General features: G+C 34.6%; 1 long non-coding RNA gene across 2 annotated transcripts in view; it reads right to left on the reverse strand.

Moving 5' to 3' along the window:
- LOC126818898 (uncharacterized) overlaps positions 1 to 25,098 on the reverse strand; it is a 109,917-nt gene that overhangs the window by 20,978 nt on the left and 63,841 nt on the right. The window contains exon 3 of one of the 2 annotated variants that reach the window (XR_007679397.2): positions 19,686 to 19,772. The exons of the other annotated variant lie outside the window; for it this stretch is intronic. This is a non-coding gene — a long non-coding RNA (uncharacterized LOC126818898). The remainder of the gene's footprint in view (positions 1 to 19,685; positions 19,773 to 25,098) is intronic. 2 annotated transcript variants of the gene reach the window in all.

The following is a 25,098-nucleotide window of genomic DNA, read 5'->3' on the forward strand; positions in this document are numbered from 1 at the left end:
TGAACAATAGAAAAAAGATGGATTTATTTACTCATGGCATCTTCTTTATCTTGATAGGAGAGGGCGGTGTAAAGGCCGAACGTACTATCCGATAACCTATGTTACATCGTGTTTACCGTTCGTTTGTCAGTAGTGTATAAACACTGTCAAATAGTAGACCGGGTTACTACGAGTAGACGAATGACTAACAAAAAACAACTGTTAATTTGATGATATCCCCATTCAAAAGATCAGTGAATCACACAAGTGGTTACTAGTTATTCAATTCAGCTGACTAATTTGACCTAATTTCCTATTCATGTCGGGGGCTTTACTATGACATTATTCATCAAATAAAAAAATCACTAGAACTTAATTAGCTATCGACAAATCCGATAAAGCTATGATAAAAATTCTCTTCAGTAATTCAATTATTATTTTTTACTTTTCCGATGTTTTGAATGACAACAATTGCGATTTACTGCCATTCTATCAGTAGATACATTGATTGTTACACATCATTTATGATTTAAAACAGATAAAAACGGCGCCTGTGTGATTTCTCGACGTACGTATTGAAGTTTACTGGAATGCCAACCTGTTGTGGTTTGTTCTCAAGTCAGGACGAAGTCAACATTCTAGAACTATCAGAATATTAGCCCCACCCTGGATAATATTACCGTGTCAGTATGATACAACACATGACCAGGAGTCGCCTAACAAAATAATATACAGATGAGATATAATGCACGCTAACTTGTAAGTTTTGAGTTCCACCGGCTTCGGTTTTACAGAAAATAATTTAAAGAATTGCAAGACGGTATTACTGATATTGTTACCAAAAGGGGTTCGTATTTAAACCTTAAATGAGGTAAAAAAAAAAAAAGACATATGTTTGGGTCATTTTGAAACTAACACACAACAATTTATATTACTTCTATAGCTGCCAGTACAATGCAAGGAACTATTTGTTCGTTCTATGACGTTTCCACCTACATTTCTCAGATTTCCAACTGCCATGGAATTTTTTATGTGCATTACTGGGAACTTGTGCAGTATCAGAAATGTCAGCTTACATGTATACCAAAATGAACTCTACCAGAACGGATGTTGAAGACTTTTTTTGATCAAATTCAAAATGCATTCATGCGCATCTCTTTGTGTTTATACATTTAATAGATATAAAACAGCAACAAAAAACCCACATCATTTGATGCATGCTTTAGGCTAAATGTACATCATTGTAAAACGGAAGAAAAAAAGTTTAAGAGCATGTTTTCAATGCGTCTGATCACATTAAGAAGGCAACGAAGAATATAGAAAATAGAATACATACGGAAAGTCAATAGCTATTAGATCTAAATCCATATTCCTCATGGTGACGCTTTGTATATCCTTAACAATAGATTCCAACAAAACAAAATCCCAGGAGTATTAAAAATCCACAGATCTTTCAGGTAACAGTATCCACCTAAATACTCTGCAGACGTAAACAACACAGGTAGACGCAGATATAAATAAGTTATTATTTTTTAAAACACAATAACAAAAATAAGTTTGTGTTCGACAGCAGCTGTTGGCCTCGTCGCTACCGAGCATTAATCGTTCATTCGCATTCAAAATGGTGTGGAGATCGATATTTGTATCAATATGGTTCTATTTTAATAACTAAGCGAAAAATACCATAGACTTATAATCACATATAGGTTTTTGACCTAATTGGAAAAAAAGACTTTCTCGAATGTATCAAACACTGATTTTACGTCTCAGATGTCACACATTTCTGATTTATAATCAATCACACATCAATCAATAGTAATACTAATAGTCACTTAATTCACAGTTATTTATTCTTTTTAAATAAATTAGCAGTCGTCTTTTCTTTAGTCAAACTTATTATTCCTGTCAGTCTTTTAGTTTCAATAATCCGTGTATCAACAAGTCAAAGACGGGGTTTCAGTCTATTTTGTGTAGTGCAGTGATCAGCTCGTAGCAAGGTCTCCAAATGAACGAAGATGTCCACTGGTCATCGTCGTTCGTTCGTTTCTGGGGTTTTACGTCCACTTCCACCTAAGGTGATATCGTAGACAAACACTGGTCATCAATCGTAAGTGTATTTTATATACTGTTACATCATTGGGCTTAATTAAACGAGTGCTAATTGTCGTCGGTGTTATCATTATATAATGGAGTATATCAAATAATGACAGGCTTTATGGTGAATATCAGGCAATCAAAGACGGTTAATGTGTTCAATATATGTTTTATTTACACCCAAAATTGACAGTAATGGCGTTGATTTCATTGATATAGAAGTACTCGGATCATAATCAAGTTAACATCAAAGTAATAACCCCAGGTGTATAGGATTATCAATAACTCCAGATCGATAAGTGGTCAATTATTATAGATTAAGACAACATGTTCATGTAATTACAAAACAAGATGTTGTTAAATCTTTTGTACAGGCCACCCTCATTTCAAATCGTTTGCTATTCGTAAGTTATCGTCGATTTTGTTCTTCTAATTGAAAACAACATTTTGATTAAATTTTACAGCCAGTTTTGAAATCGCATGTAAAGGATTGATGGAATCTAGAATGGGTGCTGGCACGATAAATTTCAGATCTTATTAGTCCTTAGCTTTAAAAGCTCATGCGATTTTAACAATGAACTAGTACTCAATAATTTCCAGAAATGATATCATATTCATGCACATTTCGGTCTCATGAAATTTACGGGATCCCAGAACTACAAAATAATTCATTTTCAAATTATCTTTCAGGTCACCTCACATATTTCGACAGATTATATAATAAACTAACACCGGAGACGAATTATGGCCATTATTTTGACTTTTACGCCATCAAATTAGAAAAAAGACTAGTAGTTCGGAGTATATATTTAATCGGTGTGATAAAGAGATAGGCCTACCGGCGGATATTGATATAGGTTATCACGATATATATAATTCATATTATGTAATAAGTATGGGGATATTACAATAATGTACACAGATAAATATCAGAGCTAATACATGATATATATGAGAGAGAGAGAGAGAGATAGAGATGGGGTTTAACGTCCACTCGACACAAACTAGGCCATTTCGGGACTAACACATGGTTCAATTTTATTTCAATAATTCGCTTGCGCGTAGGGATCTTTAGCAATGGGAGGAAACCGGAGGGCCCGGAGAAAACCCACGAGGTTGGACAGGCGACCTTACTCCTTGTCACGTACAACCGGGGATTCGAAACCACGCCAGTTGACTCAATGACAGATCTTATGATACAGCGCGCACGTGCTAACCATTCGGCCACTCACCCACCCCACCCCCCGATTTGAATATAACGAGAATGATTGAAAACATATTTGCAACAAAAAAGCTACGTTGGTGCTGATGCGTCCCTAAATATCAATTTCAAATTGTATGAAATTTTCATTATTTCTGCTCAGTAACATATACTATTATAACTTTTTCGAATAGTGAAGAATGGAATATTGAAATATATTTGTATTTCAAAGAGAAATAACATTCCAAACCTCTACACATATAACTAAATGAAATTTGAAAATATCTTTATCAAATATTGTTAACGCCTTGACTTCATTTCAAGATGGAGTAAAGATTACTGCGGAAGTGACGAGTACACAAAGGAACCCATAAACTCATTATAACGTTTTTAATGGTCTGATTAACGAGATTACAGTCAGTAATTGAATAAACATAAAGGGGAAAAGAATGAATCTATCAGTGTATTAAATCAAAGATGGCGGTGGTTTTAAATTCAATGAAGGGAAATAGGAGTATGTGATATATAAACAAACCTTTATAACAGTTCTGTACAACATCAAGATATTTCACAACAGAATGCTAATAGAAATCAGTAATGTTAATAGGGGACACGTGGTGTTGTTGGGAGATCTCATTGTTAATCTAATTTCTATAATTTAAAGGGTGACTGTCTGTACACAGATTTCAACAGTCGATTAACCGCCATTTACTTATTTCTGAATTGGAAATTGCACACTGCACACTAACCAGAATTATGCAAAATCCAAAACAGTAACAATATTTCGCATGGTGTCAGTGTGTGAATTTGAATGACAGTGGAGGAGTGGAGAAGAGCAGAGGGAGGGGTTAGCGCCCCAGAATACTTATCGAAAACACACCTTAAGATACACTTCTCATATAGAATACATAATAGGTCACGTAATATAAATGTAATTAAAATATCCCGGAAAATAAAGTCACATTCTGGAAATTAAAAAAAAAAGCCTTTCTAAAGATTTGAAGGTGTTTTTAGTATATAATTTGATAATCTTTTTTGAGTCTCTTTTTTTTTCTATATTTGTCTGGCCCTTGTATTGTTCAGTTTGTCTCGCTTTTTAATAATATTTCAGATGAGTAAATACGAGATTAGAATTTTACTCGCCATCAATCTAAATATAACTCACGACTTCCTGTGATCAGTCTGATCTGTAATTTTACAACTACAGACGACAGTATCACCGGTATATCCGGAAGTAGAGCATTAACGGTTTTTCTATAAAATGTAAAACCACCCATAACGAAATCCCGATTCTTGTTTAGATCGATTTTCTATGAACAGTTAAATTGTCACGCTTCGGTAACACTTGTGACATGCCACCGTGCCCCCCACCCCATCTACCCCCTACACCTTAATCCCTGACCCAACACTAACACCATGTTGAGAAAACTGTTATCATTATTGGTTTTTCCAATCTGATTAAAACACATATCCTATTTCGTTTCGTTTTTTTATAGCTCAAAATTTTGTTTAACTTGTCTTTACTACACGAGGAACTGGAAGAGTTATTATATAACCCGCCTTCTGGATGATTTGGGGGATTAGCCAATGAAACGGTCTGTTACGGCGAGTTTTTGAGGTAAGGTGCATGGAACTTTGGGTAAACCACTAGAAACGTCAACGATGATTGATTAATTGATGCCTGTCGTCATAAGGTCGTATGTCACCTGACGCGACCTTCCACTACGACTGGTCAGATATTTATGTAGTGTAGGTCATCGAAAGTATAAAAACAACGAAACGAAATATAGATCTGCATTTTAATCAGATTGTGGTTTTTCTAAAGGCCCCGTCGGTACAATGGCCCCATTTGACTGCATGGAAGTAAATTTAGGTGTTTGTTTGATCTGAAGGGAGATTTCTATTAATAATTGTCGTCGAGCAGGGGTTTATTAGAGTTATTACCCAACTTCCATGTATATGAACTAATGATAAAGCTGTCGATTGACTTGTATTTCTTTCCCTGGTAACGTATGTTTTATATGAAATACATATTATTGGTAGCATTATTTGTATCCCAAGGCAATAGATCTTTTAAAAAATAATATACAATTATCAAGACGTCAATTTCGACCGTAGACAACCAAGACATCCGAAGTGTTTTGATCTCGTAACAATATCTTATTGATATTAACTCTCTCAATCAATGCTGTTACTATGGTGATTGTAAATTAATACTGAATTTTTAAAAATATAGAAGAATGATTAGGTATATTGAACAATGAGTTAAATGAAATTCAACGCAGCATTTATCTAAGAAAACCAGGAATTAACATGTCGTCGTTATAAACCAAGACATCCATTCGACTTGTCTGAATTTATGTTTTAAAAGAAATTAGCGAAGTACCGCACCTCCAAATCTTTTAAACATCGCTATAATACACTACATATCTATCCTGCAGTAAAGACGTAACTCATCATAATCATTAATCTACTTTCCATCAGTGTAATCTTGGGTTGCATGGCTGAGTGGTCTAACGCGTACGATGATGATCAAAGTATTTTGATCCCAGTGACAAGAATCTTAACATCGTGTGTTTTGTCGAGCGCCCCCCCCCCCCCCGCCCCACACACACACACACATTTCTAAAGCCCCAAGGGTCAAAGCGAATATTATTGAAATGATGATATGTCATGTTACTTCCAAAAGGACCTAGGAGTATCGACTGTTCCCGTTTCCTTCCATTTCAAAAGAGACCGTTGAACAACTGGGCGTTAACCCTCTTAAAGTTACATTCACGTTAATCACATATGATATTAAGAAATATTTTATTAATGTTTCTATATTACGTGACTATTTCAATCAATCATGTAATATTCAACAACATTGATTAATTCTAAGATTTAAACGTCGATCGATTATAAGGAAATCAATTATTCTTCATATAAATGTAAATAACATCGTTCACGATCCAACATCGATTTATATAATGAAAACCAAACATATTCCTGGAATTTCAGCACGACATCTTTAAAAAATAAAAAAAAATATGAGAAATTGCTTTTTATCTCTTTTTTTTTATTGAAAAAGCAAACACGTTTTAGTAAACAGACGACACGGAATATAATAATTTGTCAAACTAAAATTGTCTTATTTACATTGTGCATGATCTCTCAACACCCCTAAAGTAGCCATCTTGTTTTAACTTTGAGTTTCTCTTTGCAAAGAAGCGAGATCATATAGAATATCAAAATCAGTAAATATAGCCATTGTTTACAGATCAGCATATTTGCATTACTGTCCTTGTAAATAAAAATTAATAAAGCAATTTCTTATATGCTGATCAGAATTATTGGATCAATGATGGATTGATGGAGATAATCAGCTCGTTGCATCGAATAACATAACTATGTTTGTTATGTATATAAATTTTAACGCACATTTAACAGACGACAATCGATGAAAAACGTCAATTTGTACAATACTAACGACAGGGGTCTGACATAGGCTAAGTCCGTTTTCCAATCCTATTCAGATATCCTGAATAAAGATATTGTTTTAAAAAGAAACATTGATCATAGATATGTCAGACTTCAGATTAAAATTATATGATCGATTGCATTCTATAGACAAAAGAACTCTATTGCTCCATATATCTTTTATCAAAACGGATTAACTGTACAGTACGCTCATATATTAAGACATCTTCATATCCAGACAATACGGACACATCTTGATAATCCCGAGAATTCATTTAGAGTACTGGGTATTAAAGACCAGAAAATACAAGACTGAAAGAAGATATTATCCGTCTCAAGGGGAATGTCTAGAATCAATTATCTATTATATATTATTACGCGTAGCTTGTTTCCCCGGACTGGCTGAGAGTAAATAGCTAAACTTGTCTCTATCCCAGATGATGAGACAGATCCTATTACAAATCCTGCATGTGTCACCAGAACCAATGACGAATGAAGAGGTCACGTCACCTTTCTCAGATAGACAAGTCGAACAATTTGCTTTTGAACATGTCGTAATACATTATTCTCATATAATCTGTCAGACTAGATATTTACACCAAGGTTTAGGGCCGTTGTTTAAATGGCCCCAGTACACCTATTACCTGGCTCTTTACCTGGCTCTACCTTTCCCCCAAAACTTCGTTTGTTGGACGCTTTCTACCTCTAATGGAACAATAGTCCCCTGAGTGACAATCTGATTGAAGCATTATAGTTCAAAATTTTGAAAGCACAAAAAGATATGTATTTTAATCAGATCATCTGCGTGGTAGACATTCTGACGCGCTCAAGGTTCCAACTCTTGAAAGGTCTTGATTACGTCAAGACGATATTGATGTTATAACTGAGTTATAGTTTAAGATAATACTTATATACTCAAGCAACACATACATCCATTATTTCATAAATAATTGGAACAAGTGACGACATGCAGTGGAGAACAAATCTGCAAAATGTCGAATTTCGTCAATTTACGATGGTTAATTAAAATGCTTCTCCCTTGATGTATAATTCATCGAACCGAAACACCTTTGTTGAAAGTGGGGTTTAATCAATAATGTCGTGCAATGAAAACAAGTGGAACAATCCTAATTTAATTTTCAAAACAGTAAAATATAGTACTACCAATCCTATATGGCAAACCAAAATGAAATGGAATTTAATGTTCACTTTTCTGCTCCGTCCGGGATAATGAAGATCGTCAAGCCTGTTAGATATATATATATTGCAATTTATATTGATTATTGTACTGTTAATATTATGATTTTATAATTTTATATTTGTATACCATTGTGAAGCACCCCCGTGCACGTATATGTGAAGGGGGGGTGGGGTATAACACATTTTTGTAAAAATAAAATAATAATAATGATTATAATACGCCATGCATTGTGCTATGGGGGAAATTTGGCCCGGCGCTACGATCTACTCTTATTTCGAATTCGAACTGAAAATCCCGAGGAACTTTCTCGAATCCGGTTCCGCTTTAATTTAGAGTATCTATCATGGCTTTAAAATGCGATAATGTACCTTAACGATATCCCTTTCAATTGAGCTATTTCGAGGTTGCACAATAGCTACCTGTAGCCAACATTACACTTGGAGCTGTCATTCAATTCGAGGTCTTACCAACAGATTCAAGCACCTTGGCCAATTTGATCAGCAACCATATTAAATCTGAAGTTGACATTTACGCGAGGGATAGATCCAATTAGAAAAGTTCTAGCTAAACCCATCTATTAGTTCTCTTCTGGAAAAAGTAAAATGAAATTCCCAGAAGGGTGAAGTGACATTTTAAGTTCAATCACAGCTTTAAGAGACGCAAGTTATTACATTTTATTAGTTCCAGGTGCCAAGATAATCGACAAGCTTCAGCAAGGACTGGAGTTTCAATCGCACTCATACAGAGATAGCGATATCCGAACATTTCAATTTCAGGGTTTTGTAGGCGGGGGGGGGGGGGGGGATAGGGGGATAGTCGAGTAGTTAGGGCACTGAACTCTCGACTAGAATGTAAGGTAATTGGGAATTTTCAAATCCGCCCTGACCGCCCAAAATTCCCAAACCATACAAATAGCTATTGGTCTCAAAATAACCGGAGTATCGACTAACGAGACATTAAATCACCTTTCAATAATACCTACGAAAATGTTGGGGTGGGGCACATCTTTACAATAGCAGCAAATTTAAATGGTCTTCAAAAGATTTATCTTTAACACTCTCCCGTCAAGCGTGTCCATAAGATATTTATAAATATCGATGAATATAATTAGGAATTCGTAATACCACGTCCATTATTTTGGAACACAGGTGGTATCTACTGACAATATCGTAGATATTCTATCAATATGATTATATTTAGTTTAGGCTATATTAATCACATCCAGAATACATATATTCTATTACTTACTTTATGATCTGTATCTATCCTATAGATCGTATATATAGAATATTCTCTGAAGACACAGTCTATATTTAAATTATCCAGACATGTTATTTTGGAAAAAAAAGTATCGAACAGACAGTGTAAATAAGATACATGGATCAATAGGATTTGGTTTTAACATATAAATTCAGGTTCCTAACATGATATATTACCAAAATACGTGACCTCATCAACAATAGGCTTAAATTTAAAATATTCTTTTAGGAATCTAATCCTGTTCATCAAGCTAAAAATAAAAGGATCGTTCATAAATAACAGCCAGTAATTTGGCAAAAGTAAATTTATAGATTTTTGTTTGAACCACGAAAATTATATAAAATTACTAGACTTTAAAAAAGGAAACCCGTGAATCGATGAAAACAAGAATAATGCTGATTGAATTGCTCTTCAGATCTAACTAATACAAACACAGATCCGAAAAAGTCGAACTTTTCAACCGCCTAAAATCAGACCAATTTCGATTGGAATCATCGAGAGTAACACCCCCTGCTTTTATCTTCATATTGATTGAGTCTGTCGCTTCAACGATCGCTAACCTTGTTATATGGACAAGCGTGAATAAGTCTGAAATTTCTTTAGAGTTTTTTTTCTCTTTCTTGACAACTTGATTTATACTTCAAATTCATCATATTGATGATTGCGCCGATACAAAAAGTGTTTTGCAATCCTAGGAACTCTTAAGGAAGGACGTCTCTGAATTGTCAAAACACCTCTGGTGATTTGACTTGGTACCCGGTTTGACTCGGCATTTACATTTGTAGTTAGAAAAGAAGCGACCTGTATCATCTGAGTACCCAAAGACCTAAGTACACCTACATGTAATATGTAATACGTTTTTTTACATTATGTACACAAATAAGAAATGCAATGCCAAGTTAAAGATGTATACTAATAGTGTTTTACAAAGACAATGGAAAATAAAATGTGACATTTCAATTCTCGGTAGTCACTTTGTTTAGGACACCTTGGATTAGGACTAGTTACCTCCTTTAGATTTTGTTTATGATAATGCGAAGGACCGGATAATCTAGCCAATGACCTATTATTCTCAAATGTTGACAACGCATCTAGACTAATATTCGTAGAATAATTTTCTAGATGATAGAGACAAAATTCTCGGTTGGTATAAAATAAGTTCAATATGAAAACGGGGAACCAAATAGATACGTAACTGATTCCCATAGTTATAGCATCAAAATATATCAATCCAATTTACCCCTCACGTGATTTACAACCCTTTACATTGGCATTTTGAATCTGATCTTGATCAACTCAATCCGTCTAAATCTGGAAACAATTGGAGAGAGAGAGATGGGGTTTAAAGTCCACTTGACACAAACTAGGTCATTTCGGGACTAACAAATGTTTAATTTCATTTCAACAATTCGCTTAGGGGTCTTTAGCAGTGGTAGGAAACCGGAGGACACGGAGAAAACCCACTCGGTTGGACAGGCGACCCTATTCCTTGTCACTATACAACCGGGGGAATCGAAACCACGCCAGTTGACTCAATGACATACCTTATGATATAGAGCGCACGTGCTAACCATTCGGCCATCCAACCCCCAGGAAACAATTGGAATGCATCAATGATTTACCACACTGGAAAAAAAACTGTCCAGCAATTGCCTTAATATTTGATAAATAATCGATAATATTTTTAAATTTTCCTCGCCTTTCGAAAAAGAGCAGGGAACTATTGAAATAACCAAGTAGTATTTTCAATGTTTTGGATAAATTTGATTCTAACTGAAACTTGGGCATTTGTATCACTACATCAAAACATTAACGGAAGTTAATAAGCAAAATTATTGGTCGAGTCTTTGGAATATCATAACTTTGATTCTTATTGAGTGAGAATGATGAAATTTGGTGTAGATCAATACCTTGACTATGCTTGACTAGGCATTTTCTGCTTAGGTTAAACAGAGAAATAGGCAATTTGCTAGACCAATATAAAAATGAATTAATGAGTGTCATATATTTATTTTGGGATTGAGGCTGGGGACATCAGTCCCTCCGTTGGTTTGTTCATAAAGTAGCTCTATACATCTGTCAAATTACCACGCACTACAGATTCACAAGGGATTCATAATTAACACTAAGCGTATCTTTGATTGTATTTATGCTGTGCCAGAGCTATTTGTGGTTGTACATTGGAATAAAAAGTCATTGTTGTCAAATTATCGTAGTCATTGTGTATGCATGAACAGTGATTATTCATACGTTCTTTGACACACGACACACTTAAATATGTGTTAGACAGTCCTGTAAATATATATCCTAATTATATATATATTCAATAGTCTGGACCATACTGACCGTATATTTATATCTTGATTTTGAATTATTATCAAATGTCTTTAAAAATAACCCTAGATCTCTTGGGCGTGGGTGGGGGTCGAGGGGTTTAACGCCTACGTTTTAGATCATAAGGTCTGTTATTGAATCAAGTGGTGTGTTTAGATCCCAAGCTTGTGTGTGACCTGGGGTAGGGCAGCATGCCCAACCTCGTGGGTTTTCCACTGCTAAAGTCTCCTCCTAAAATTGTACCATGTCAGTCCCAAAATGACCTAGTAATTTGAAACAATTTGGTTAGTCAACGGGTAGGCGTCACTCTCTCGCTCTCTCTCTCCCGTTGTTAAACCTTTTTATGTTACCCTTTCTTGACATTAAAACGTTTGAAAAAATGGATGTATTCTCTATCTTTACAAATACAATAAAACTGATTCACTAATGGCAATATTGAGCCCCGTTCTCGTAAAAATAAATAAGATACCATAGTTTACTACATCAATTAAAGTGTCTGTATTAAATGAGATAGAAAATATCTTAATGCTTTTCATCATGCTATCTCAAAACTGGTTGTGATTTATATATCAACTGGAATCCCAAAAGTTTACACAATACAGAATATCTTTAACAAGATTTAAAATAAAACAATATCTGATGACACATATGACCCAATAGCACATTCTTAAAATTTCTATGGATGAAAGGGGAGAAGCAGCAAGCGATTGTCATTATTTCAGTAAATAATCAGTTTCTTGAGTCGATCGTAGTTGGCATAACGATTTATCTTGTAGTCGTACCATGAGTTTATTCAACCTAATACCCCAATGTCTTTCATCAGACACGGATTTAAGGCTGTTATTGTTGGGAATCTAGCCAAATCCGAATTCGGTTTAATTTTAATTTTATTGTTGATGTACTTCTTGAATGCAAGAGAATATCGTATCAGAATGGACTTCCAAGCCAAAGATCAGAAATAACGCAACTTTCAAAGGAAAATTCTTAAATGTAAATAAAATAATCCAGATCTTAATACTTATAAGTCAAACACGTTCTAAATTAGCGCAAAATATTCAGTCTACGATTTTTACTTCGTTCTTCTAAAAAAAAAAACACGGCATGTATGTTATACCCAGTGACGCAAAAAGCAGTTTCTGTTGCTGTTTCGATCCGTTAAGAATCAACGAGTTTTCAAATCTCGTCTAAAGGTAATATGGTATAGATTAGATTTCTATTTGCCAATAACTCGTTTATCATTGACATTTAAATATACCCGTAGGCGTTGCATGTGGATTTTCGGGACAAACGAACGTAAATCATGCATCTTATCAAAGAAATAAAGGGATTGGAGCTGCCAGGACGAAGTTTCTGGATTAGGTCTTGACCTCAAAGAATTGAAAATAAGCGAAATACGGGAAGGGTTCAAGTTGAATCGCAGTCTTTGGCGTCTGGTTATTCCAGTCTACACCGGTAGTATTCTCCTGTGGGATATGTTTAGCCTCGTTCGTCGAGTCGCTTCATTAGAAATGGCGTTCGAAAGCATTCTGAAACGCGATTCGCGTGCCAATTTTTAAATTTTCATTGTGTCTTAAATATTGGCTATCAGAAGACCATGATCTTTTCACGGTAAGAAGACCAGTGTTGATTTAAATTGATCAGTGAGTCGTGTTTGCAATGTCGAAGACTGTGGATGATACTGGGTTAAAAGACTTGCCCCCTTTAAGATGCAAATACTGATATTTGGAGATTTAAACACACTAATGAGCATAGCCCTACAAACATAACGCACATATTGTCAAAGCAAAAATTTACGCGAATTGATTCTTCTTTTGGTGTTTTGGTGGATAAAAAAGAAAATACCCAACAGTGGTTGACGTGCTGTAATAATTAACTTATTTTATTAATTTTGGGCATATTATGCAATATGAGTCTACAATTTAGATTTTTCAGGTCGTTAGAAACAAAAAATAAGTTTTGTGGATCAAAAAGAAGACCCAATCATGCTGGCAGGAACAAATCTTTAACTTACTCTAAGATATACCTTTTGAGTTTTGTTTGTTTAAACCCATTTCAATATTAATAAGAATTGTACTTATTATACCAGCTGACCACACAAGAGGCCGTTTTCCATAGTTTGTCAATCTTATCAGTAATTTACGACAATCATAAACATTAGTGATTATGGTTTAACATGGCAGGGGATATTGGTCACCACTATAAATGTTGTTAATGTTTAGGCAACGTAAAAGTCAGCGGAGTGTTAAATTGATGGACGCGAGAGTCAGAAAAGGATCGTAAGAGTGGGACATAAAATGCAAGTAAAGCGTATTTAGTAAAATTGGGATATCCATACATCATTATTGCTAACGAAATCCATCGAGATGTTGAGCCAAGCGATATCATCTACCATGGTAGTTGGAATAATTGGAACCGTCTCACAAGACAAGTTAATATGCTAATACAATAAAGATGTATGCTGTAGTTCTGGACTTAAGACGAGTGCTTTGTAAGACGTTTCACATTGAAACAAACCAGTTCATAACTATTCATATCTCTTTATCATTTAATAGTTAACTTCGTAAGTCAAGCATATAATAGACGAGGTCAAAATCGAACGAAATGCAATGGGATTTAACGTCCTACTTTCCTGCTCCATCAGGGCTTATGAAAACGGACATATGCCATGTGGTTCGATATTGGGGAAATTTTGCCCAGACAGCGCCGCTACGGCCTACTAATGTTTTGAATTACAACTTTAAATGGTTCTTTTACGTTTTTCGTCCCACCCGAAGGTCTAGACCCCGAAGTCATTTACCAAAGGCAAGGGGAAACCATGCAGGAAAATCCTAAGGAACTTTCTGGGTCAGCACCGTGATCGAACCCGGGAACTCCAGGTTAGCGAGTCACCCAGCACCGCTGCATAGACTGGGTCACATTGTGCATATGAAACTAAATTAGTGTTTCTAATGTGAACTTTGAAGCTGGCTCACAGAAGGTCAACTAAGTAAATTGTAGGATGGTAAAGTGTTTTGCACGGAACTAAATTGCTCTTTCTGTATAAAACCGAGTTAACAAATGATCGATTGAAAAGGTTACCAAAGGGTGTATTTAACATCCTAGAAAAACAATGGCTGCTCAGATTTCAAGTTTAATGGTTATAAATTCATGCATATTTTAAAGAAATAAATGGAATGTTATTTATCCATCCATTATTTGTAATTCATCTGCACATAAACCGTACAGAAAGGTTTTTATTTTTAAGCGAGATTGTCAAGCAATATAATTAAACCCCAAAACCACGCACAATCAACAGTATTTTTTTAAAAAAAGAAACAATCTCCCAAAAAATCATTTTGGTTCAAAAATTATTCAAATTAATCTATTTTAATTCAAGTTATGCTCATTTAAATTTATATTGATTGGTGTTGACTGGTGTCTTAGATTTATAAAGCAATAATAATTCTGGACAAGCCAGCCTATTCTTCGCGAAAGTTTTCTCATGCCTAGATGATGTGTTTAATTACAATATAGCATTAAGATTGTGATTTGCTTTTGAAGATAATATGTTCATCTTTCAAAGAGTTTATAAAATAGATTCGAACCATCAATGAATTATTTATAATACTTATGGGAATTGGACATCAAATATGATCAAAAGGAGACAGTATAAATGGCATCTATTGTGTTTAAAATTAAAAGAAGAGGTCCAAGGGTAATAAATCATGAATGTAACACACACTGTAATGGTTAATATAATGGTTTCTATATGAGAGCAGTGTTTTCAAGATTATGATCTTGCCCTATAAAATAAAAGTCAATAAGCAATAAATTGTAATAAATGTGGGCTGGTCATTATAGGTCACTTGACACATCAAATATATAGGTCACAGAACGTATTCCAAAAGCCTGAAATAACGTTCCGATTAAAGATGAAAAATATACAACTTTTAGGAAATTCGTATAACTTCCGGTGTCCCATGGCTCTTTTTTTAGAGAAATATTGGTCTTTTGCATGGAAGTGTTCCATTAATTAACATCCATTTTACAGACGTCCAGAGTCGATCTATGAAGAAGTCACTGCCCCTATAACGGAATCCTTGTAAACACTAACGAAATTCAAGGTTGCGCGACGATTTTACAAGGTGTCTCCAAAAGTTTGTTAACGATTTACGGGCTGGATTGTTTTGGAATTGCTTTCCTGCTAGTTATGTGGAGAAATCCTATCGACATTCAGTGTCGCACATTGAATTTAAACGTAGTTTGTGTTTTAGTAAATGATCTACGGGCAACCTTGCTGAGATAATTAGCCTAGTCATGAGGACAAACCCTGTCGAAATTAAAGGTCATACTTCAATTCGAAGAGTTACGGCACCGCTTAACAAAACCTTGTAAACGCTGTACAGATCACAGTTTGTGACGCGGAATTTTTTCCCCTTTGACTTGGAACATTCTCCCTTCACAAAGTTGGCGATGTGTGTAATTTCTTTGATGGGCCATGCTATGTTTTAGGATTAATGTTGTCTCTAACCCATTCAGATCATCCACCATCTAGGAAAATTACCTATAATTGCAAATCCACGATTTAATTGGTTTGCAAGTTCGTGCTTAAAATTAATGGGATATGTAAATAAAACAGGTGACGGTTTGTAACGATTGGTACAGCAGCATAAATGTATATTTTGTTGTGTTAAGTAGAGTCAGGGTGTGTAGTATGTTCAGTATTATTATAGAAAATACTCGTACGTTACTTGACAGTCAGCCAATTCTAATTCTCTTATAGTATTGATATAAACCTAATTATCGTACACTCAAGTCGAGTTTATATATACTCGAATAAGTATGAATAAGTATGTCAGGATGACCAAAAACATTTATCTAAATATGTTACCCCGGATTTAAATTAACTAGCTAGAAAATTTCGTTTCGTTTTGTCTTGCAAATCAAATCTGTGTTAAATCTATTTGGCGCAGAATTATTGTTTCAAAATTGTCCACCTTTATTACGTGCATTTAATTTCTTATGCGAAACATCACATTATATCATGTAATAAAAAATGTTAAAAATAAATATTGATTCTTTTTGCTATAAAAGGAAAACTAATTGACATATTATTTTATGACATCAAAATTAGGTCATTTACGTCAGAACAATATTGTGTTATAGATCTAGCTCACAACATGTCTCACAACATGTCTTAAGTATACTGGATTCAGCGCTTGTCATTTATAACTACTAGTCGGCTTCTTTACCATCAAGGGGGCTTGAAAATTGTTCATACCTTAAACTCAAAATCGCAAAGTAAAAGCATGGGGTTAAGGTGATAAAACATCGGTTAATAAGGTCTTGTGTTCATGAATCATCTGTTGTTTGAATAGGTCTATAGCTAAGACGCTTTAATCCGAAAAGCATGGATGTTAAGAAGGTGGCCAAAATATGTTTAGTTTAGACCACCTGGTAAATATTGTCCGGAATCCTTTACATTCTTAACAACGGTCATTGTGAATAAGGTAAAGAACAAATCACCCATAATGGACCATTTTCATCACTCGTCAACTGGTTACCAGTTCAGCATATGGACCATTAGGGTATGAAGAACTTCACCCCAACCCCAGTTGACTGTCTGGGAAAGCAAATAAATCTCTTTTTAATGTTAGGTCACAAAAATAATACTTGTGTTGGTTCCGTTCAGTGTGTGTTTTTCATTTTTTTTTTTCATACTTGTCACTTCTGTTACACTTACTTATCCAAGATCAATCACGTCACATATTATCCATGTTTATATACATGTCAACAATATGTACTATTTGAATGTATTGTGTACTCGAGTAGGCCTACATGCAAGTACTAACGCATTCATTAAGAATGGACTAGTCGGCTTTTACGAAACAGAGAGAGAGAGAGAGAGAGAAATGGGATTTAACGTCCACTCGACACAAACTACTAGTAGGTCATTTCGGGACTAACATATGGTTTAATTTTATTTCAATAATTCGCTTGCGCGTAGGGGTCTTTAGCAGTCACGTACAACCGGGGATTCGAAACCACGCCAGTTGACTCAATGGCATGCCTTATGATACAGCGCGCACACGCTAACCATTCTGCCACCCAACCCCCCTTTTACGAACCAGATAGCAGAATTATTATAAAGTTATTTAATTTGTCCAAGGCACATCAACCCGACAGTTTGGAATCCATACAAACCAATATTAATATTGATAAGTGATTTAAATAATTTTTGGACCATAGTGTTTTTTTAATAATATTCATTGTATTTGGACTTCATATAATATTTGGACCATTGTCCAAGACACATCAACCTGACAGTTTGGAATCCATACAAATCAATGGTAATATTGATAAGTGATTTAAATAATTTTTGGACCACTGTAATTGTATCTGAATTGTATCTTTATATAATATGTGAACCATGTTGTTTCTTAATAAAAGTAATTGTATCTGGACTTTATATATAACTTTTATATAATATTTGGACCTTGTGTTTCTTAGTAAAAGTAATTGTATCTGGATGTTATATATAACCTTTATTTTTAACTTAGCATGTTGGGAATTTAATTAATAAATAATATGTGTGTAAGCGAGTCTTAGCATATCCATGCAGGTAGGCCATGCATCAATAATGGTCGTTATGTTTCACATGAGCCAAAACAGATGGCCAGTAATATTGACTGACCACGGGTCATTTATTTGTGTATACTAAACCACTATACTACCATCAAAGTGGTATGTTTGTTAGTAAGGAACAAACCGTTTTGATAAAACAATACCCAACACGAGTCTTCTATATATCATAGCTAATATCTAACACTCTCCACAGACGCTAGACACGTGTTGGTTAATACCTACGAGAATGACACGTGTTAATCTTCCCGCCAAGAAATGTCAGGAATGTAAAAGGTATAGACCTGTTATAGGATAGGTAGAACCCCATCTCAGGCGGAAGATCAACTTTTTAGATACGAGAACTGAGCTGATGGAACTTTTCATATTTAAATCAATGAAATTGTTTTTGACATCATCATATATCATGTTTATCGGTATACGAATTCTCGTGTCTACTATTATTGTATCAGATCGGTTATTGAAAGGTTTGAAATCTAAAATTATAGGTTTAGTTGTTATTAGGATGGAGGGTTTACGCAAATTTAATGTATATAGCTTATACTACACTACGACATTGACCTCTTCACCCATGGAGAATTTTTCCTGAAACTTACACCAAATATCTATATACCATTCATGCTTTAATATGTCTTACTTTAGAAAGCTGTTGGCAAAAATATAAAAGTGTACTTTGCGATTAACCGTATTAATCAATAAATAAATACATTCAGTTTGCCTAATCCAATAATGTGTGTACATGCGGAGCTTACCGTGGCTCAGTAAATAAGATGATTGGCTAACCAGGAGGTCTCAGTTTCATCCCGGTTCTGGCCAAGAAAGTTCCTCGGGATTTTCCAGTCTGATTTCTCCTTATCAGTGGTGCAGGATGTGGAGGGGGGGGGGGGGGGTGTGACAAAGAACTGCGTTTAGTTTTTCGAATGAATGAAAAACGAAGGTGCACGTAAAAATACAGTGACAGATGGAGTTCGACAAAGAGTAGACAGAAACCCTGCTGTCCGGGCAAAATTTGTCATAGTCTAATTAGAGCAGAAAAGTAGGGCGTTAAACCCATGTCATTTCATATGAACATGCATGCATATGATTTAAATTACATATCAATATATTTTAGTAAAACAAATGCCCTCTCAAAATCTTGATAAAAGTTATTTACGAAATCCAATTATAAATTATAAATCATGCAGCATTAACTGTGAATAGATGAACTAGTTCTAAAATCTAATGTATACCAATATACGTGGAGTCTACTAATCTAATGGTTTGAAGCTACAGTCTCAAAAATTTGACCGTTAAGTCCTAGTTTTTTGGGGATTTTTTCTTTACTATTCTGATTTGATAAAATCGTGTCACCCATCATAGTGATAGCAGTTCAATTCGAACTGAGCGGAATCGATAAGAGGCTGTAACTTCGAAATAAATAAAAATACTAAGACCTTACTCAAGAATGAACCAAATACAATTAAATACAACAGATGGAAAATAAAAACAGCCAACACACAAAAACTGATTACGTCACAAATCATGTGATAGTCTTACCTTGCGGAGCGGCGTAAAGGCCAACCACCGCGATGGGCTTCCTCCTTATCGATGACGTGTATAGTCATTGGAATTACTATGTCATTGCTAGGAAATCAAAAAAAATATAAAGAATAAAATAGATGCATAACTAGTCATTCAGTTAAATCATTGTCTCTGTTTTGAGGGTAGGACAAGCTACAAAGATCATATCCGATTTTCATAGAGAGACAATGATTTGAAAATTACAATAATAGTGAAAGTCTTAAGAATAACTACAGTTTGTGAAATCTAGCATTCTCTACTTATATAATTTATGATATTATAAAAACTAATGTATCAGCGAATCTGATTAAGTGTATAAATATTAAAGAAATTAAGATTTTTTTAATACATTCAAGAAAATATTTCTTTTAAAAATCTTCATTATATACTATAGAACAAAGAGAAAAAAAACATTTTAAAAGTGCTGAAAATAACCATGCGATCTTTATGCAAATAGTTTCTAGATAAAAGACAATATTTTTATTAAGGAATAATGAAAAAATGATCTTTTCTGATAGAGAAATGTCAGCTATAATTTCATAATAATATGGATCTTGAAAAATAAGCCAATGTCTTCCTAAAAGACACGTACAAATGCTGTGTAGATGGTCTCCAATACACATCCTCCAAATTCGATATTATACCTCAAAGACGTACCATTGACCAAAGGTTTGTGTGACTTATCAAAGGGCAGATGACACGACAAAACTTGACTGTGTAATCTATGACTCATATAAACTTCTATTTTTATACAAATTGATAGTACAAGGGAAACATGTACTAGAAAAATACCAAATCAAACAAACTTTATATTCCTACGATATAAAACATTAAAGAGGCATTATCAATCTCACCGAGAAATTAAATGAAAGTAATTTTCAATGATATCTTTCAAAATAACCCTAGGTTCACCTAATTATTATATAGAACCCAAACAGGAACCTACTTCAGATATTTTGCACGAGCATTCGTGAAACCTCTTGAAAACTACTAAAATATTTGTAAGACTCGAAAATGTGTATATCTCAAAGATGGTTCTGAAAATTTACCTCAGATTTTACATACAATATGCCATGCCCAACGTCACTATACTGACAAATTCAAAACCCCAAATGAGTCAGTGCTTTATAAACCCCACTTAATCATAACAGGACAGCTATTGCTAGATACAACATTCATGATGGAATATCCCCATGTAGGTCTGAATGACCAACCCCAATAGAATAACTCAATATAGATCAAGGCAAAATGACCAGTCTTATTACCAATTGTCGATTTAACTAAGCTTTGCAACTCAACTCTACTAGAAAACAAATAATGCATAAATATACTGATAAGAACACCTACAAAGTAATAAATTATAGAGTCCATTAAGACACCTATACAACAACTGCATTTGAACATTTGGCATTAAAACATTTGGACTGTTATAAAGGCTGCATATGATCTAAGTTTCTGTGCTCAATTTGGTGATATAACTCGCCACTTTAACTTCGTATTTTATACAATAAGCTTGACATAAATATCGTCTCTTATTGTGCTGTGCAATAACTTAATTCTAACATGAAACACAAATATTAACCTATGAGGCAAATATACACTCCATAAGGACGCCATTGTTACTTGATAATCTATCAAATTTATTTTCTTACTTTAAAGAAACATCAGAACGTCCCAGGTCTTCACCGGTTGGCAAAATATAATTTCTGGGTGTCGATTTTATATAAATTGACCATACAGTTACATCGGATATCATATTGTATGCAAATTTTAGACTAAATGGCCAATTACCTGTTTTGTCTTGTTCAGATTTCTAATGCCTCTTTAAAATAGACCATTTAAAGTCTTGTGATTTTTATGTTATCATCAATGTTTCCATTATAAAAAAAAGCTAATTTCAAATTGAATAAAATGCAGTACAAGTTAACCTGGTTTTTGTTTTCAATTTAATTAGAGTGTGATTATTTAATGGTTTCGCAAGATAATGCCACTTGGGAAATCATTTCTACATAGTTTGCAGACAGAATTCTGCTAATGGCCTATCTTTTTTACCTTGAAATGTCATACTATATGGATTATGGTATATTGACCAGTTGAGCAGCTTTTCATTAATAAGTGCATAACTAACAAGACAAAATGACTTTTTAAAAAAAATATGATTTATCGTATTCCGGGGAAATTATTTTTCAAAAAGAAACAAACGTATCTAAATGTTTGCCATTTTAATGTGAAGTGTTCACGAATAAAGCATGACTAGTTCCAACATCAAATCAGAGCAACATGGAGAAAATGTGTTTATTTAGCAAGAAGATATAATTGAATAATTGGGAATTGACAGCCGAGCTTACACCCCTACTTATTTATCACTATAATAGATATCAAAGAATGAATTCATTTCAAAACAAACAAATATAGTATTATCTTCATAATATGTCAATAAAATAACACGCATGTGGGTCAATCTGATCATGGTAATAAAAACCAGATAATGGTTTGTCAATAGCATACTTCAAACTCTCGAGATAACCTACGGTTACCTATAACAACACATGCTCTGTTATACTGAATGACACGAACAATTAACAAAAAGAGCACCCTGGTACAGGTCATACCAACTTGACCTACAGGTAAAGAAACAATGCTTAGTATTGACTATTACAGTAGTGTTAAAACCAATGTCTACTTGTGTTAAAGATATTGAGAATCAGTTGTGTCATCACTTGTGTTAAAAGACTCCCATTCCACCAATTCACGTTAAAAGCTAGTGTTCTAGTGTTACTGCATTTGGGGATATGTTATAAATTCAGTTGTGTAGTCATCTGTTAAATTAAAGTGCCACAAATTCATGTGGGAAACTAGTGTTCGAGTGTTATAAGGGAGGTGATATGACGTTTTATTCCAATCAAAGTAAGACCTAGAAGTTCTAATGCTCTTGAATCGTTCTGAAAGCGACACTTTTGCCAATTCCAAACAATCTGGATGTTGTATGGCAGCCATCTATAGCATGCACAAACGGAAGGTATTAAACTCTGTCAATAAGCAGAATTTCATAGATTTTGTGTTGTGAACAACTTGAAAAGGATAATATGAAAACATAAAAGGCGAGAGGGGATGTCGATATGCCCATTGCCTAGACAGGAATCGAGCGTGCTCTGTCAGGTAGTACCCGTGGTTGGGGGGAGGGGGCACTGACCTTTTGGTTCTGCTGTTGCCTCTCGCAAAGCTAAAGATGCCCAACTTGGTTTTTAGGTCTTACAAGGATACACAACTTAATAATAAGTCCAGAGTTGGTTGTTGGAACATCAACTTGATCCCTCCCGTTTCTGCATGTCATAGCTGGATATCGCTTTCAAAAAGATTCAAGTGGATTAGAAGTTCCGCAAACATGTCGATATCTTTGTCCGCAAAATATCCACAAATGATGGGATTCAAGCTGCGCGCGAAGAGGTCATGGTGTGTTTGCATGGTGGGCAAACAATTGAAACACTAGAAAGCTTGCGTATGCGAAAGATTACTGAAAAGGTAATGAAAAGCTTGTCCTGTGTCCAGTTTCAGAACTTGCCGCCGACTCCCCATGTTGCAAAGAAGAGGGGCGGTGACAATCCTAAAAATCATCCACTGTGACTGTAAAGTAGAATGTGACACAGCACAGTGCGCCAGTAAGGGACACGGTTTAGCTTGTACTGACCCAGGCAGCGAATGAAAAGGTAGATAAACACTATTTGGGACATGTGATAGATTACAAAGACTTTACCAGAAATGGGGCAATTCAGGACTGCACTGTAATTTAATGCTCATGTGATTATTTACATTTCAATTTCTATCAGTTAATTTCATCAAAGGAGTCAGTTTTTTGAAAATTATATGCTGACATCATCATTTAACTTCTAAATAAGTCATGATGACGTCATGGGGTTGCTGTATGATAATTTCTGACCCGACATTCTGCTTTGCAAGGGATATTTTTCTATCTGTAATATATTCATAAGGTGAAAATTCAACATTAAAGGATCCCATGAACACAACGGTACCAAGAAACTTTATGTTGCAATTTGTTCTAGGTTGCAATAAATTTACCATAGATTGACTGTTACAAACACACATTTGAGTCGACTAATATTGTGATTTTATAAAGATTTTGACAACATTAAAGCCATCTATGGATGTGGTTTTAAATAGAAAAATCTCTACTAGGAATTATTCATTACAATAAAATTCACTTTTCACTAACAACATTACAAAAATATGAATTTGTAAACAGGATACATAATATCAAAGTATGACCGTGGAGACTTATCATTTGAAGTTCACATATTCACCAAAAAAATCCCGCGCGACAAAGTGAGACAGTAAAAATAAGTATAACTTTGGATTACTTTCGGTCATTCATGAATACCTGTAGATTAACTCGTTAAACCATGAATGAACAAGTTGACAAGATGCTGGGCAAAACAGTTTTTAATCAACGGTATTATTATATTCTCAGTGAAGCTGTCAAGAATGTTAACTGGCTCAAGTATAGACTTTTATCATATGGGAAGTGTTAATACCAGATACCATAATGAACATTTCTCGAACAAAACCTTGGTATACGCACAATTAACGTTTTCTTATACACCCGTGTGTGTATGAGAGTGGGTGTGTGTGCTTAGATCATTTACCTATACAAGTCCATTGTGCGTGAAAAATAGTACGATCGTCTGTTTGCTGGGTATATTTCCGTTTCCTTCCATTTCTGAAGAGGCCCTTGTACAAGGGAATTTTTTAAGTAATTTGGTTAGTCAACGGGTGGAGGTCAGCCCGCCCCCCCCCCCCTCTCCTCGCTCTCCATGTAAAGGTAACCCGATTACGTAACGAACGAGTGAACGTGAACCGAGTGCATATTATGAAACGAAGGTGAAAACAGGAAATCCTTTATTTAGAACTTCTTGGTTATTTATTTGGGTACAAAAGTAGTTTTTCTTATGCACAAAGTCGTCTTTATTTGTCATGTCAAAGTTTATAGATAGCTCGTGGCTGTGTATATCATGACTCATAGTTTCACCTTGCTAAACTGATAGATCATTGAGGACACATATATATAAAGTCAACCTTATATCTAAATCACCAGGTACAGACCAAGTTACAATGGATACCTACATCTTTGTAACTAGAATCTAATATACGCACAGTTTAACAGACATGAATTAAGTTCAGTCAATGAACCATGAATTTATCCTTATTTACAAAAATTAATGAATGAAATGGGGTTTAACGTCCTACTTTTCTGCACCAACCGGGAAAATGGAGACAAGGTTGACAAAAAAAACCGTATTTTAATCAGACTGGTTGATTTATAAATGAGTTTAGGAAACAACAGAACTAAAGTATTCATTCCTTATAATTATTC

Source organism: Patella vulgata, chromosome 4 (genome assembly GCF_932274485.2).
Source record: "Patella vulgata chromosome 4, xgPatVulg1.2, whole genome shotgun sequence".
Lineage (NCBI taxonomy): Eukaryota > Metazoa > Mollusca > Gastropoda > Patellidae > Patella > Patella vulgata.